The sequence below is a fragment of the Rhea americana genome, unplaced genomic scaffold (assembly GCF_003343005.1).
Source record: "Rhea americana isolate MKP2758 unplaced genomic scaffold, rheAme1 scaffold_36, whole genome shotgun sequence".
NCBI classification, from domain to species: domain Eukaryota; kingdom Metazoa; phylum Chordata; class Aves; order Rheiformes; family Rheidae; genus Rhea; species Rhea americana.
In genome coordinates this window covers 798,765-816,125 of record NW_028186490.1, presented here as the reverse complement: position 1 = coordinate 816,125, position 17,361 = coordinate 798,765, and the positions used below count along the sequence as shown (strand labels likewise).

General features: G+C 39.5%; 1 protein-coding gene across 5 annotated transcripts in view; it reads left to right on the top strand.

Moving 5' to 3' along the window:
- Positions 1 to 17,361, top strand: part of LOC146591752 (uncharacterized) — an 89,380-nt gene that overhangs the window by 52,548 nt on the left and 19,471 nt on the right. Inside the window, exon 1 of one of the 5 annotated variants that reach the window (XR_014896732.1) lies at positions 5,126 to 5,206. The exons of 3 other annotated variants lie outside the window; for them this stretch is intronic. The gene's annotated coding sequence lies outside the window, so the exon portion shown is untranslated. Of the gene's footprint in view, positions 1 to 5,125; positions 5,207 to 6,828; positions 6,909 to 17,361 lie in introns of those variants that run through there. One more of the 5 variants, XR_014896733.1, reaches the window with a different exon arrangement.

Here is a 17,361-nt window from a genome sequence, read left to right as displayed (position 1 = left end):
GATTAAAAATGACATTTTTTTGCCAAACTTTGTCCTGCTGTTACCTTAAGAAGAATGTGTGGCAAGAGTAGTAGTATTTTTTTTAATACTATTTATCATTTAGCTTGCACACTGTCCTCCTTAAAAAGGCTTACACTTCAGCCATGTGAAATCCTTGATATGTCCTTCCCTTAATAGGAGTATAAACCCTTGGCCAAGAGATGTCATAGATGCTTCTATGTATATAGTATATTTTATTTTCTAATAAATAATTAAAAAACCCCTTAGCCTAAAAATTAAAGATGAAAGACTAAAATTTTATGATAAATGATTTTGTACCTGTCTATCATAGCTTTTAGTCCTCTATTAGGATTTTCCAGTACTCTAACAGTTCCAGGCTGCTAGATCCCCCACCTTTGTGATGAAAATGGAGAAGTCTGTAGGAACTTCAGGCTTGTTAACAGCCTTAATGAAGACCCTTGTGCTCTGTTAGGTTCCCACCATGTAAGCTAAAGGAAAATCATTGTCAGTAGCTCACCACTCAGCAGTTGGACTCCACCAGGTTATTTACACACACAAGCCGATTCAGTGAAGTTCTTACAAGTGAAATCTAGCTGTTCCATAAAAGGAAATCAACCACAATAATTTTTATATAGATGCATGACCTTCAAGAATATCACACTGCTTCTTTGGCACATCAGCTAAAACAAGAATTCAGTCACCTGGCAACCAGTGTCCTTTGTGAGTCCCAAAATATGAATACAAGGACACACTGGAGCCTTCTGCTGGCCTATTAGCACTAACTGACAAGAAATTCTGGCTTCTTGAACTACTGGACATGGCAGACCTCCATATCCTTGGTGGCTTCTTGATGTTAAGCTAGTTACTGGTTGGTAGTTTTCTTCTCAGATAAAGCTTAATCCTCTGAAAAGTCTGTTTCACTTGATACCTTGCCAAACTGGTCTGGCCTGGTATTAATTCGGAATTAATTAATTCTCTTTCTTATGGTTTAGTAAAGTAAGACAAAAATTTGAGAATGCAATTCATTTTGTATTTGGGAGGACTCCACTGAAATGAAGACAAATTTGCTTGAAGAAAGAGCCTTGGGATTGTCGCCTTTCATTATTAAGCCTCTATTAGAGGTGAGTCACTGTTCTGTTACCTCTTCTTGCCATCACGTCGTGCAGATAGCATGATAAGAATTGGTGTCCTGCAGGCTGGTGCCTGCGTGTGCAGGGGGAAGCATTCACCAGCAAGCTGACTGTGCCCGCCTCAGCCCCCGTCCTTGCCTCTCTCTGACGTTATGGCCGTGCTCGAGTTTGCGCGTGCTTTGGAGCAGGGCTCTGTGAAGCACCTGTCGTGCCAGTTGATTTGTTATCTCTGATAGGGAGGTTTCTATTTCCAGCTCTGTTACTGATTTAGCCTATGGTGACAGGTATATTGCACAACATTCTTTTGTTTCCCTTTTCCCTTTTGTGACAGGCCTGGAGAATTTTTGCTGACTGGTCAGAGTTGCTTTCTGTTGTACAGTAAGGACCTTATCTTTTTGTGCTAGCGCTCAAGGCGATTGGACAGGAAGGGGATGTTGTTTCTGCATCTAATATTTGAATTTACGTGAAAACATAAATGAGGCAGGAAGCAATGTTGATGGCTCAGAGCAGGGCAGTCCTGCAAGGTGTGTACTGATAGTGATACTGTCTAGTGCAAGTAATTAGTGGACTCATGAGTGAAAATGTGAAAAAGAAGTCTGACCATCTCTGCCTGACACTTTGCCAGTGTATAAAGGCATCAGCTCTGGCTTAACCCCTTGATTTTGGATGTGACACAGACACAGTTCCAAGCATCTGTTGAGCCCTACCCCAGAGGCATCTCGGTTCCTGCAGAGGGTTCAGGAACTTTCACTGCCTGGGATTTGCAGGAGTAGTTTTGAGTCACTATGAGTGGAAAGCACAATAGATGAGAGATGCTGATCTTTGTGGAGTCAAGACATTGCTGGAGTTGACTTGATCTTCACTCTAAATACTGGAGTTTTCTTCATTTTCTTTGGTCAGTATTTTGTGCGAGTTGAGAATAGGGAGCTGCTAATCAAAAGATTTTTGGAAGCAGTGTTATGTTATCTTCATTTTTGTGTTGCTTTCCCCTGTATGAAATGTTGAGATAAATGCTTACAGCCACTGAGCAATCATGGACCATATGTTCCCATAAAAGCTTTCATTTCCCATAAAGGACTTATGCAGTACACATCCAGAATGGTTTACGAAAACATACCTGCTGACTTGAAGTACTGTGTTGTAACCCCCGCTAGATACAGTGCTGGTATCTGATATTGAGAACCAAACCCAACTGCACAGCTTGAGTGTTTGGAGCCAAACCTGAGTCCGTATCTGGATCTGAGTGAGAAAAATGATTTAATTGTATACAACAGAGAGCACATGTTGGAAGCATCCTGAAACAGTCAAAGATAGAGGACCTTTATTTATGGTCTTGGATCATCTAATTGCACAATAGGGACTCTCAGGCAGATGCACGGTGTAGTAAAAGGGCATCTATTCAATCCACTGGATACCCTGGACATTAAAGCAAAGAAGTAAAATAACAGACTGTCACTTTCCCCAAGCCATCTTGTACCTCAGAACACTCCTCTGCTGTGTCACATAAATAACTTAAATTGAAAAGTCCCATATACCATCCCCAAGGTCCCAAATGGTTCCTATATTTATGACGGAGCCACTGTTTCCTGAATTTCAGACAGGGTGATGCTAAGTTCAGCCAATATGCACACAGCAGTCACATCATTGGCTATAAATTATGTGCTTGAGCCTGTTCCAAGGTCCCCATGTAAGGTTCCTCTATTTGCTCTATTCTCACGAGAGGTGTCCACCCTGTGGCTCGTAGCATGTTTGGGTCTATCAGTTTGCTTGGAGGATTTATGTAGATACAGTTAGAAATAGATAGGCTAACACAGGATTCAACAGGAATGTAGATGTAGCAAAATTAACTGTTTTTGCTGTGGTAGCTGCTTCTATAGCATGTATCATAGATCTAAGCTTATGTCAAGAGAAGGGTCTGTGCACGAAGCCCGCTGCTGCTAGAAGAACAATGTGTGCAGCCTCCCTGCTGGCGAAGTTGGGCTCTCAGGCCCGGGAGCCCAACTGTGGGCCAGCAGACTATTGTGTTTTGGGCTGTGCCAAACAGAACAAAAGGATAATCCCGCTTCAAAAAGAGTTCAGTCCGTGTTTTACAATGTGGAACAACAAAATAATGAGATGGGCATGTTGCTTGCTTCTTACTTTGCTGCAGCCTTCTGTGGCAATGCTGAGTAATGAGTTACATCCAAGTCTATTTACTATAGAAGGAATCTACATGACTAGTCTTTGGCTAACTTTTGGATGCCCAAATTAGGAAAACTGGATCCGCATAAGTGAAGGAGCATAAGGAAGCAGAAAACAAATATCAGTTAGTATAAGGTATTGGAGATTCAGTACACAAACTACTGTCAGCTGGACTCTCAAACAGCAACTGTTTTTTTCCATCTGAAAAACTCCACTAGATTTTAAAATATATTTTTTAACCTAAAGAAATTTAATTTGTTATGCAAATCTTATGATAATTTATTACTTTACCATTTTAATATTTTATAAGAAAATGTAATTTTGAATCTAAAAATTCCGTTTATGATCTAATAGCAGAGCAGCTAGCTTCCTGCTAGACTGTCATCCTCGAGCAGAGAAAAGTTTTATTTCTGTACTCAACATATGCAAAGTGGATGAAATGAACACAAGACTTGCAGTCTTTGTGGGGACTTCTGCAAACTATTATCAAGTGATTTCCAAAAGTTTTAAAATGTAGCCTTATCACTGCTACTTTTTTTTTTTCCCTTGTCCTGCAGGAAAAAGGGGCCAAAGGACCTCTCTATTCCCACTAGTTTTCTTGTGTATGAGAGAAGCATGTCTTGTTTTCTCCTTTTTAAAAATTTTAATTCTGCCAGATTGGATGCATAATTGATGATCTGGTAGAATTATCTCAGAAATACCATGAGAGTGAAAACTGGTTCACAGTTGGGGAAAGTGGTATTTTTATTCAGATTGCTTAAAAGTTTTTTAAAAAATCCCAAACCTTACACACCTGAATAAACATGTGGGAGAAAAGTTATTTTCTAGAATTTAATACCTTGCTCAGATGGATGTCTGAAGGAGCTCTAAGTCTATACTGAAGACCTCTACAGAGGCATGATGAAACTCAAAATGGAGGCAGTATTTTAAATGAAAACAGCATGCAGCAGAAAAGTCCCAAGAAGTCAATGTTAGGCATATCAGATTGATAAACAAGATGTTACTTGTAGCAGTAAATATTAACTAAATAAGCTGAACGAGACTTACTGTATCAAATTAGCTAAGCTGCCACTGTTTGCTATGAGTAAAAATGAGTTACAAAATTGTTTTTCCTCATCAGTCTTACAGATCTCTTTGCAATTTCTGTGCCATTGGAAATAGTCGAATATAGAAAACTCTTTTTTTTATTGTTTAGTTTTTATTCTGGCTTTAGGGAATGATTACGTTTGTGTGTATGTGTTGTTTTTATCTGCTCCTCATCGTGTCGCATGGCTTGCTTTATAAGAGCAGGCGTTGATGGGGGTCTGTGGGTGTGTTTGTGTGCCTGGGGGGTGAGTAGGATGCGCAGGGCTGAGGTGGGAAAGGCAGGCTGGGGGGCTGCGACGCAGAATCTGCCTGGTAGTACAGAGGAGGGCTGTTCTCCCATCACAGGAAGCAAGATAGGTCATGAAGTCACACCCTGTCCTTCAGTCCCAGACAGAAAACAAACTCTAGACTCCTGATTCTCTCTTATTAACTCTATGCATCTCGCTAATCCTGTGAATGTATGTCCTCTGGGAAATATTTTAAAAATGCCTGAAATTAGATACCAGTTGAATTGATTTGATTCACTGAGAGGCTTCGGAGAAGTATTAAAAAATCATTTTTTTCCTTAAGCTAGTTCATGTAAACCTGAAAGCCTTTCTCATTAAATGTTATTTGACATTATGCTTATTCTGCTCTGTGGGATAAATGGGACTATTTAACTGTGTGTCATAACTCCTCTCCTGCCTTTGGAGTAGCTGTTAGATAATGTTCATTATCTCCCAGCTTAGGAGCAAGAGGATGTGCTTGCTGTCTTGCCTAGGGAACTTCAAAAAAATGATGCATGTACCATGTCATCGCTGAACACACAGGTAACGCTTATGTTGCTTCTGTAGGTGAGGATGTTGCACAGCATTAGTGCGCTAAGGTGCTCATTCTTTACACAGGTTCTTTGGTTTACATATACCGTGGGGAACATGTCTCACTGTGCTTTATTTCTGTTTTGTCTGAGGGAAGACAAGGAGGAGAAAGCAAAAATGCAGGAGTAGATTCCTAACTGAGACTTTTCAGCTTCAGTGTTTCTCCAGATTGTTGCTGCTTTCTTTTAGGGAATGGATGAGGTGATACTTTTTTCTGGACCTAGTTCTTTCTAAACTGAGCCTTAAATTCCAGGCTAGATTAGTAATAGATTTTTTGATCTGAATTTGAACAAAATGGTATCACTAGAGTTGCTTATGTACTAGTAGTAAAATAAGCTGCTAGTATTATCCCAGGGATATATGAATGTGAATTTCCTTTCCATCTGAGTTTGAACTGGAAGTATCTGGTCTAGTTTTTCATCTTTATAATGCTGTGTGTGTACGTACTTGCTGTGTGCGACGTGGTGTGTCCTAGGGCATCAGTTTTTGAACACATGTAGAGAAGACCAGAGATTGCAAGCTTCGGTATAAATTATCAGAATTCCTCTGAAGCCAATGGACAGTGTTGATAATGTGAATAGGCAGATGAAAAATCTGGCTCTAGTGAATTAGCTAGAATAAAAAAGCAATATTAATACAGAACAAGAAAAGTTGCCTCTATCATGGGCAATACATCCATCCTTGATTTCTGTCCTTCATGTTGTTACTAGAGCATGCGAGTTCTTTGTCCAGTGTAGCTAATGAAACTCTGCTTTAGGACTTGGAAAGGGTCCTGTTATGTCTTCCGTTCTTGGAGGACTAGACTTCTTCCTAATGACAACTTACCCAGTTTTTGCTGCTTTCTGCAGAACCAAACAGTGCAGTTGTGGTCAGTGGCTTGATAGATTAAACAAGGAAAGAAAAAATATGACTGTGTGTAATTGTATTTGATTACTGTAGTGGCATCTTTCAGGTCCGTGCTTCTGGAGGGTCACTGATGCCTCATTGGATGACAGCACCCTGAAAAGCTAGTGCAAGAGGACAGCAATGCCTTCTCTGTATGAAATGCATGATACCAGTGTGCTGAGCTATAGTGATAGAAAAATCCTGTAGCTCAGAGGAAAGGAAAATATTTGAAGGAAAACCAATGTTTTAAGCGAGTCCTGCAGCATGGATCATGTTGCTGGGATGCCATTAAGACTGATAACTAGCAAGTCTTTCTTATGCATGCTACACTGTGTTTCTAGGTACTTCAAGATAGGCAGGAATTCCAGTTCCCTCTTGACAGGAAGCATAGGAACAGCAGAAAGGAGATGTGAGGTTTAGTTCGTTCTTTCTCCTCAGCCTTAAGGACACGATCATCATCGTGAGTCTGGAATGATCATTAGTGTGTATTTTCCTGAAGAGTACTTTGGCTCTCCATTTTCTCTGAGGGAAATGCCTTTGGTTATTTTTAGCTCCTGCTTCAAGGAACCTCAGTGTTCTCCATAAGAATAAAATTTTGTCCTTTCTCTTTCTGAGCCATCTCAGGGCTACCAAAGCCCTATCTTTATACCTGGACAGAAATTCACATTCTTCTTTGTCATTAATTTTCTAGGGCAAGTTCAGGTGAGGCTGTGTGAGGCTCTCATGAAAGGCCTGCCTAGAATATGGTTCTGAGATGCTCAGTCACACAGTAAGTCCATTCCAGTAGCAGTGCTGCTGTAATTTTAATATATAATTAAGGTATTATTGTGGAGCTGTGTTACTCACATATGCCATCTTTCACTGGGAATGCTTGATTGTATTTAAATTCTCAGGTGATGTAACCTGCCAGTGTGGCAGAGCCACTGACACCTGCAACTGAGGCAAAAATGCCTCAAAGGTCAAAAGACTGTATACTTAGTTTTTTAAGCCTGACATCATTTCACTCTAATATCTCCCCCAGTCTACTCTGAGTTCATGTTAGAATTCAAACTGAATGAATTATTTAAACATCAAAATACTATGTTCACAGCCTTAATCTTTATATTTACCCTACTGAGCAGCATGATGATAAGCAATGAAGAGCTGAGTGGCAGAGAGAAATTGTTGAATGGTTCTGTAAAGTATATCTGAAAGTTCTTCCACATGCAAGTGTCTTCTGAACCAGTCCCCCCAAAAAGTATCCAAACATTGTCCAAACAATGTGTGTGCTCTCAGAATTTCTTCCTGCTTCCTTCTTTTCCTAGTAAGGTCTGAACCAGAATCCCTCATCTGAGCATCCTTGAAAATTACATATATGTGGCATTTTAAAACTAAAATCGATGCTGGATGGCTCAGGCTCAAATGATCAGATTAAAATTGATCTATTTGATATTGATGGTTTCAGGTACTTAAAAGGATTTATTAGATATTTCAGCTGATTTAAATATGACCTTTTTCTGCTTTCCTACCTCCATCTTAATTTCCTTGGAAAAGGAAAAAGGAAGAGTCATTTTCATGACAATATTGAGGTGTTCTAGTGCAGGCTTATTATTTCTTTGCAAAAATGACTAGATAAGGAGAAGAAATTCTTAGATGAATTCATAGAAGTGCTGACTCCCTGATTGTATTGCCAATGTCACAAACATGTCTTGTCTTTTTTTTTTTTTTTTTTTTTAAAAAAAAAGCTTTCTGCCTTTCTTTTGTCTTTCCTTCCTTCCTGTCAGCAAAATTTACAGCCCTACTGATTGCAGAGGAAAGCATCAAAATGTGATTTCTAAGAACTCAGAACTCAAGAAGTAAAAGTAAAATATAAAAATTCAAAATGTATTGTTTAGGAGGTCATCTTAAAGCAAAGTCTCATATTAAAAAACAAACAAAAAAACCCCCCTGTGACTGGAAGGGGCCTCTCTCCTGATTTCTGAATGCTTAACCATAGTGCAGATTTCAAAGTGATCATCTTCTAAGATAGGCAAATTCTGCAGCTTGAAGCCTGGACTCACTCATGGCGCAGAAATCTTTATTCAGAGCTCACTGCAGTAACTCTTTTAGCTTTAATGAGCTTTAGGTCCAGCCCAGACACCAGGTACTGCTGTGAATGTCTTTTGTGAAGTGCAAAAATCAGTGAAGTCATATAATAATGAGAAAATGTATTTCAGATCCAGGCTGTGGGTCACATAACAGTGATTCCACTTGCCATCTCCAAATGTTTTGCATGCAGTTTGTTTTCTAAAATTCTGTAGTTGTGTTCTCTAGTCCACATGCTGGAAGTCAAAATTTCTTCCTCCTGTGATTCTTTACTGGCACAAATGTACCTGTAAGTGTTAGCTGTTATTTGGAGTTTTTATCCAAGGTAATGTTTAAGTACTAGTTTCTTGCTATTTCTTGCTATTGTGCTGGCTAAACTTAGGCAGTCCCTTTTTCTTAAACTCATGACTATCCTGACTTGGCCTTGAACAATCTGCTAATTTTTCTCTTTCATCACCCTTGGTTTCTCTTTTCTTTTTCTTTCTTTTCTTTTTTTCTCCAGACTGGCTTTTTCAGTTTTGCACACATTATTCTAATGCATCTGAGATGCAGGTTGTTGATGAACAGACCCCATTAAACGTTTCCGTGCTCGCAGATAATAGGCTTTGGCAGAAAACAAGTCCACGAGCTCCTCGCCACGTCTGGTGCACTGTGGCACGTGGCGTACAGTGTGCCGTCACGTGTGTTTCACGCATGGCAGTAGAGAGGGGAAGTGGTCTGACGATTCGAGAAAGGAGCTCCGACTCGGTACGTGGTGTGAGCCCCGCTCCGCGAGTCTGCCTGCGCCACGCTGGGCAGATCCCCTCGTCCCTGGGCCGCGGCAGGCGGGCGCACCGGCGCGACGGGCCCGCGCAGCGACCTCCCGTGCGTTTCCCAGCGCCGCCTATACCACGTTACACCACGTTGCGCTAATTCACCTGCAAAACGGGGAGGAATACGGCTTACCCAGCGAATCCACCCGCGCACGTGGAACGTGAGTTGAAACATGCTTTGACAAATGTTTGTGATGTGCTGTGGTGTCTTCAGATACACAAAGCTGTGCTAGAACAGTGCAAGGAAACAACAAAATGTACCTGTGTCCTAGAGGAAGGCGTCAGATGTAGGCAGACCGCTGAGGACTGCGGTTCAGGTGGTTTTGGTCCTTCAACTTCTGCGTTAAATCCATACAGTTCTAGCAATTCTTGTTTGGACTTGCTTTCAGACATTCCAAAAAAAATTATGAACAGTAACTAAAAGATGCAGGTATTATCTGCAGTCTGAGGTTGTGCTATGCGTTTCTTATCACATTATTTCTTTTGTTTTCTGCCCTGCTCCCAGATCAAATGAGACTCGTTATGTGAGTGCTCCGGGAGGTTGAGAGGGTTAAGCAGGCATTCCGCAGTGCTTTGAACGTGTATGGAGTCCTGGAAAGGGTTTTACTTTTAAATACAAACTCAGACTTTTTGATTTAAGCTAGAGGATACAAGCAAGTATTTTGAAAAGCATTAATCTGCATCTAAGTCGTGCATTCTGAGAGTTTTATGTAACTTTTGTTAGGAAGTTTATTGGAACAGTAGTAGGAGGACTTATGTCTCCAGTTAAATTGCTTGAACAGTAGAAAGGGCAATGCTTTTGCACTTCTTTTCAGTGAAATTCTGCCTTTGCTTTTACTAGGCCTGATACTGTTTGGTGAAATCTAAAATAGGTTATGAAAGTGGTTTTTGTGAGAGATACATTGAATGTAACAATTTATTTCCTTTTTAAGTAGAAACAATATAAAGAGTTTAATTCAACATAGAATGAATCTCACTTTTGCTGCATTGATTGTATAAAACTAGGCAGTTCTGCTCTGCATTTGCCTCAAACTGTTTATATTACCTAAAATGTCATTCCAAAGGAAAGCTTGGCTTAAGACTGCAGTGAAAGCCATTTTATTCCATGTATGGACCTGGTCTCCCAAAGCTATTTTAGTGGGCAGCTAGAAAATATTTTTTAGTCAGCCATAATTTCATTTGTGTTTATGTGCATTGGCCAATTTAATGAGGGAGCCACATTGCTCTGCAATTCTGCCCTGCGCTGTTTCAGGGAAGCGACAGGAATTTTCAGGCACAGGCTGGGGTTGTGTTTTTCAAATGTTTTATTTAAAACTACATCTTGAAGTCACTGTGTTCTCAGTTTAGCTACTGAGAAATGAAACCCTTCTGTGTCTAGCAGAGGCTCTGTTATTTTTATTTTTTTTTTATTTTATTTTTTTTAAATCGCATCTCATGTTGGTGTTAATCAATGTTGGCTTTAGTAGAACCAGGCCAGTTTTACAAGACTGCTCTTGCTGGCTCCAGCTTACACATTTCAGCCTTCCAAAACTCATTAATTCCTATTTGTAGAACTCGGTGATGGGGGACGGGGGGAAAATCAACTGGTTCAGCAGTGGGATCAGAAGTCTGTATTTAAATTTTTATCCTTGATACTACATTGCAGTAATTCTCTAGAATTATCCGATGTAAGGATATGGTAGCACTGTGCTGCTCTGGAAATGGCAGCTGCGTATTTGTCGGCAGGGCTTCCCTTAGAGTGGATTCCCAGTGAGTGGTCAGGGAGGTATATTTCTTCCTCTGCATTTTTTAATTTGGCATTGTTCCATACTAATTAAATCACTTTCAGTGTTTTAAGATACCATTTGGTACTTGTTCAGAATACTCCCTGATAACGATTGATGTGATGTGACCTTTTGGTTTAGGGGAAATATGAAAGTGATATTTATAATAGTATGTATAAATAGAAATAATAATTTTCCATGCCATTTGAATCCTCATTTGAAAGTGCAGAACAGTACCTTCTGCCTCTTCTGTAAGTAGCAAACAGTCATTCCAGTATGGCTGCCTATTTTCCTCCATATATAATAAGGAGGAATATTACTCTTCCAGGGGATTTATCTGTGGAGTTAAAAGGCAAATTACACCTCTGACTATGCAGGCAGCCTTTGCAATGTGGCTACCAACTGCTGTCATCTGTTATTGTACTTTCAGTGACCTGGAGCCAGATTTTCAAAGGTATTTATTTCTTTAAGAGCCATTAGACTCTAAATGGGATTTCAGAATTGCCTAAGCAAGTTAGCCACCTAATTCACACTATAAATCTGATTAGGTAGCTTCATATATATCAGCGTGCCTAAATATCTTTGCATAGCTTCCTACTGGAGACTAGTAAATAGCCTGAAAGTGCTATTGCATTCCCTGAAGGCTACAAAGCAGTAGTCAGAACACAATGGTTTTTGATAGCTTTTGAAATGAGTACGATTTAAATTACTGAAGAAGAGGTGAAAGCTCTGGATTTTGTTATTGATCTTTGTTTTCCCGAGCACTGTGAGTCACTGACTTGACTGATTCTGTATTGTAGGATTGGGTTGTAGTAGCCGTGGGGCTGGCGGAACATGTAGTCCATGCCACTTTCACCACCAGCTGGGCTACGGTCTGAAGCAATTTCATGCTTCTTCCTTTCTAAATTTATTCATTTGACTTGGTACTTACCTTGATCTGTCTCCTAGTGGAGAAACAAAAAATTCAAAAACTTCAGAGGTTGCAGGACTGGGGCCTGTAAATCCTGAGCATATCTTCAAAAGGTCAATCATGTAGCAATCTAATCTTAGATATTTGGAGTCATTACGAGCATTATTGATTTCACGTGTCTCAGAGCATTACTAAGTTCTTAACAATTAACTAAGAAGGTTCTTGCACAAGAGAGAAGTTTGTTTTCAAGCTTATGGTTATATTCAACTAAGCTATAAGCTGATCCAAATGATCAGCCCTTCAATTTAGTGTTACACCAACATATCAGAGCTGAAATTCATACACATTATATGTACATATACATCACATGTTTTGGGAATCTTATTACCTACTTGGATATCAATTACAGCTGTTTTCAGATGCCAACTATAGGTGTGTAAGGTAGACATTATGTTTACTCTTTTCCAACGGTGGTATAAAGATTCAGGCTTTCCTTAATTTTAGGCAGTCTAAATTGCTCATTGCTGTCTTGAGCTTAAATGCCATAGTAGTCGCAACAACGAAGTTATGCACTTACAGTGAGCGGTGTGAATACTGGCCTTTCTCTGAAAGCTGACTAAGGCCAAGTTTGAGAGAGACTGATCCATCCCTAGTCCGCGTGTGCCTATTCTCCAAGACTATTTAAGGTGGGCAGTGAGTTCCACAGGGAAAATCTTGGAACTTGTCTTTCACATCAGTTTTTTTTTCTGGAATGTCTTGAACCTGAGATTACTGAATAGCCAATGCGACATGTTGGGCAATTGCACCAGCTCTGTTCAGTTCACTGTGTGAGTGGTCTCTCTAGGTCTTACCTATTGTAGCTTCACATCATTGCCATGGTTTTCGTTTTCTTCTTAAAAAAAAATCTCTGGAGATGAATGCAAAACTATTTCTTGAAAAAACCACAGTATTTTAGAGGTATTTTCCTCATCTAATTTTAAATATCAAGTATGACTTTCCTCTGCAGCCCTTGGGAATTATTTCACTGTCACATAAACCTAGAATTCACTGGGTACTGAAGAACAGGGCTATGATTACCATTAAAAGGGATTAGGATAGTGCAGCAAATGAAACCTTTGTAGCATATAACAGTGTTACACTAGAATAGTGCTCAGTAGTAAATGGTGGCTCTACACAGTTGAAAGCTAGACCACATATATTTTGGTACTTGCTGCTGCCTCTGAACTTATGGACAAAGTTTTCCAACCTGAAGCAGGAACCTTTCCAGCCTTTAAGCAAGGGTTCCCACCTTCAATTTCTATGTGCACAGTACTCCCAGAGATTGTTCGGTTTTGGACAAGGAGAGGGACAACAAATAGAAAAATAGCAGCACAATATTGTTGTACAGAATCATGGTGATATTGAAAGAAATTTACCATACCATAAAATTTAAACTTCAAAATTTAAAGAGCTATTTTGTCTCCAAAACTAACTTTGAAAAGTCAAGACAAATCATAGAATCATAGAAGCAGTAAGGTTGGAAGGGACCTCTGGAGATCATGTAGTCTAACCTCCCCACTCAGCAGGGTCACCTAGAGCATGTTAGACAGGGTTGCATCCAGGCAGGCCTTGAATATCTCCAAAGAAGGAGACTCCACAACCTCTTTGGTGGCAACCTGTTCCAAATATGATTCTTAGTAACCTAAATGGCATACTTGTGTCATTTGAAAATGTTGAAACTCTGGTGTAAGCTGTAAGTGAAAATCCATTAATAGACATTTTAAAGTATTCCACTGCAGCTTCTTGAACGCATCTGCTTCCTTTTTTGCTACAATAGGCAGTTTTGGTTTGCACTGGGTTGCATACCAAGTATAGTTAGTTAATGAATATTTAATTGCCATTAATGCAGAGATCCTTGTTACATAAGGAAACTATATCGTACAAGAGAAGCCGTTAAGACCTTCCCTCTCGCTGGAAGTAGAATTCTGAATACTTACATTAAGTCCACTTTTGGAAAGTTTGCTAGTTTACTCTGGTTGAGGTTATCTTTGAAGTGGCTTGATATGGAAGCTCCATGTTTACCTGGTTTTCTGTTAGCCTCTGTGGGGCAAAGTGCTGCTAAATTCTTGAGCATGCTAAAAGGAGAAGGATCAGACATAATGAAAAAGGCTGTGGTGTTTGATTCTTAGATAGAAACATTGTACAAATATATAACATGTACAGCCTGAAGGAGTTACAAAGTACTGTGATAGTACAAACTATGAATAACTCATTCCAGCCTTTATTATTGTCTAGAGACTCATGGAAACAGGAAAAGAACCAAATATTAAAGGCTTGGAAATTAAGATGTAATATTCCACCTCAATCCTCATTGCAATGTCAGGATTTGGAGCAAGTGTATGAACAGTAAACAAACTGTCAGAAATGGGGGTGTACATCTTTAATGCCTAAAACCCCCAAATGAACTTGTCCTTCAGGATGGCCTTTCTCTTCTGTATGCTGCTTGATCTTCATCCTCTCGCCAGATGAGAGGACACTGTAACAACAGTTTGTGCTGTGGTCTAACCAGTCTGGCCCACTGCTTAACTGGCATCAAGTTACCTGTGGGTGTGGATCGTGAATAAGCCCAAAGTCCCAACAAACAGGGCATTCAGTGTGCAGACAAACAAGGTGTTTTGGTGAATGACACTGCAGCGTGAGAACAGAGTAATGCCTGTGCCTCTGTTAGATGTAGCAATCTGTACAACGTAGCGATCTGTCCATGTGATAGTATGCTTAGACTGTCATGAATATTACATTTAATTGTTGGATAGGTATTGTGCTTTCCTATCAAGAGCTCAAATGGTTCATCGACGGTAGCAATCAATCTATAATAATCCACCTGCAATAGTTAAACATGACCTAAAATGGTGGTGAATCGGAATGAAAAGCCATTTGTATTTAAAACATTGGGAGCAAAATTGCTTTTCACACAAGTCTTCGTGGTATCTTCCTTCTTTCAGTGCTTTTCGTAGTACTATTCTCAGAGAGATGAGGTCACTAGCAAGAGGCAGGGACTGTAAAATAAGAGTCTAAAGCCTTGATCAGATACCTCAGTATGTGCTGTGGGAAATCTGTGTATCATGGAAAAAACAGCTTTAAAAAAAAACAAAAAACCTATTGTGATGAAGATCTGTGGATATTATTCTTTATGTAATGCCAAGAACAAGATCCAGACTCAGGAAATGGTGTTTAACTTTATTTGTTATCTTAGAGTTTAAAGCCCTCGAGCATTTCTCTGTAGAGACTGAGTCAAAGAAAAAGAGCACAATTTTCTCAGTAGATACAGTAGCTTGTGGAGTTCTCAAAGAGCCCTTTTCCCCCAGGTTGTTCAATTTATCTGTTCTTTGACTGCTAACAGCAAAACAATAAACTTCCTTTTACTGTAGCCTGGATGTCAACAACGGTGGTAAAGACAAGAGTGTTGTATCTCCAGTTTCCACATGTCTACTTTTGAAGGATGCAGCACCTTATAGTTAGGAAGAACAGCTGAAGCTAGTTATAACTTACTGCAACAAGTGAAAATAAAGACCTGTTTGCATCATTGGTCTCCTTTCTGTCCATCTGTCTTTTTACTAGATCAATGGATTTGCATGGCATGGCCAAAGGTTATAAGGAGAAATTCGGATCCCTCAGTAGAAGTGTTCTCGTCTCTGATGTCGGTCTCTTGCATCTGGTTCTGTGGATCTGAAGAGGCAAGCAAGTTTAATTAGGCAAACTGTCCCATCGTCATCTTATCCTGTAGAGAGCACTACCTAGATGCATTTCAAATTCTCAACATTAACTGAAGTCTCAGCCAAAGTTAACACTGTCAGAATTTCCCCTCTGCAGGGTGTCAGGAACTTATCTAATGAACTAGCTGGAGCGTCAGGCTAATGGTATGTTTCTGCCCCCAGTTTGTTATCCTGTTGCATCTTAGCGATCTGTTGCAGGGTTGCTTCCGCCATACAGTGGGGTTGAATATGTCAATAAGAGAGTCTTTCTAGAACTTAAGTGTAAATAAGCTAAATGAGTACTAGTAAAGACACTGGGATGGCCTCTCAGCTAGAGGAAATCTGTATAGTTCAGTGAGTGGTAAAGTCCTAGGACCTTATGGGTTACTACTTTGTTGACGTAAGTGCAGATTGAACAAACCAGACTGTACTTTACTTAGTCAACTTTTATGCATTGTTCTCCCAGGTTCTCTGGAACTGTGTTTTGACTTTCAGGCAGTGAACAACTTCTAGTACGTAGCCTGAGAGGTTTTAGTATGTAGCCAGCTGCAATGCAATTTCAACTGAACAGGAGGCAATCTTAATACTTTATTATTTTTATCACAGTAGTGCCAGTCAGGACCAGAACTACCACTTCCTAGGTTTTACACTAAAGTAAATTCAGTTCCTGCTCTGAATTGCTTACAGGCCAACCAGGCATTATAGTGCAAACACACTTTATCTGTGGCTAAGGGAAACTATCTTTGTTTTTCTGCCTAGCTGTAGAATAGTACAATGAAGTGCGAAGCTGAGAAGAAATGGAAAGCAATCTTCACTTGGCCTAAAACGATACTACCTAGTTCTTCCTTACGTCATTGTTGAATGGTTTTCATACACTCGTAAACTGTAGTGATGACTGCTACTCAGTCTATCCAGTTCTGGCTCAGAAACATTTTCCAGATAATTTATTCTCATTTAATTTGACATCTATATCCTGAATCTAAGCCTATCTATGTGTTACCATCAACACACTTATTCTTAAAGTAAAATGCTTTATTCTTTCGGTAGTACTAACTGAGCAATGGAAGTTGGATATATTGTGGATTGGAAGAGAAACTTACTTGAAACTTTTTGATCTTCTCTTGTTATCTTAGCTCACTCTGCAGTGTATTCTGAGCAAATGCTTTACAGTGTGTGCAGGGCCACAGTATAGATAAAATGAAAATATGGGTTGAAATGTGATTGTGCTATTAGCATCACTTTTGCATGGCATTTTTCAGTGTGTCGTTACAGGAAGAAGATTTAATTTCAGTCGTGCAGTAGATCTGTTTGACTTGGGCATACCAGGAAATAGATGTAGTGAAGGAAGAAATATTTCAGTCACTTATGGCTTTGAGAACTTTCTGAGCAAGTATAATGCTCCAGGTATTTGATGAAATAGTGTATACTGAAACAAATATTATAAAAAGATGCACAGAGGAGGGTATTTTTTTGCATATTGAATTCACTCAACAAATTACGTTGACTTTGTGTTTTCTGGCAAATGACCAAACCTCTGCAATGATAAATAATGAGAACAAATATTTTGTTAGGATGAAAGAATTATAATGTCTTAAGTGGTCAGGAAAAGCATACGAGTGTTGCCTAATGTTGAGTTTTCTGGTACTACTACAGTACACTTTTTTATTTTCACTAAAATTTGATTTAGCGAAATGCTAAACATTTTTTCGTACAGAATATGGTTTTGTCCCAACATTGAAGAAGCTTTTTTTTTTTTTTTTTTAATAGTAGTGTAACTGGATTGGTTGTGATTTAAATCCTGTGAATTGGTTGAAGCCTTTTTGTCTGAGATACTGAACAGTATTAAACAGCCTGTGTTATTTACATGTTTCCAAAGCCAAACATGGGAAGATTCTAGCTTTAGACTTCTGCCAAACAAAATGTGCACTAACATCTTAAAAAA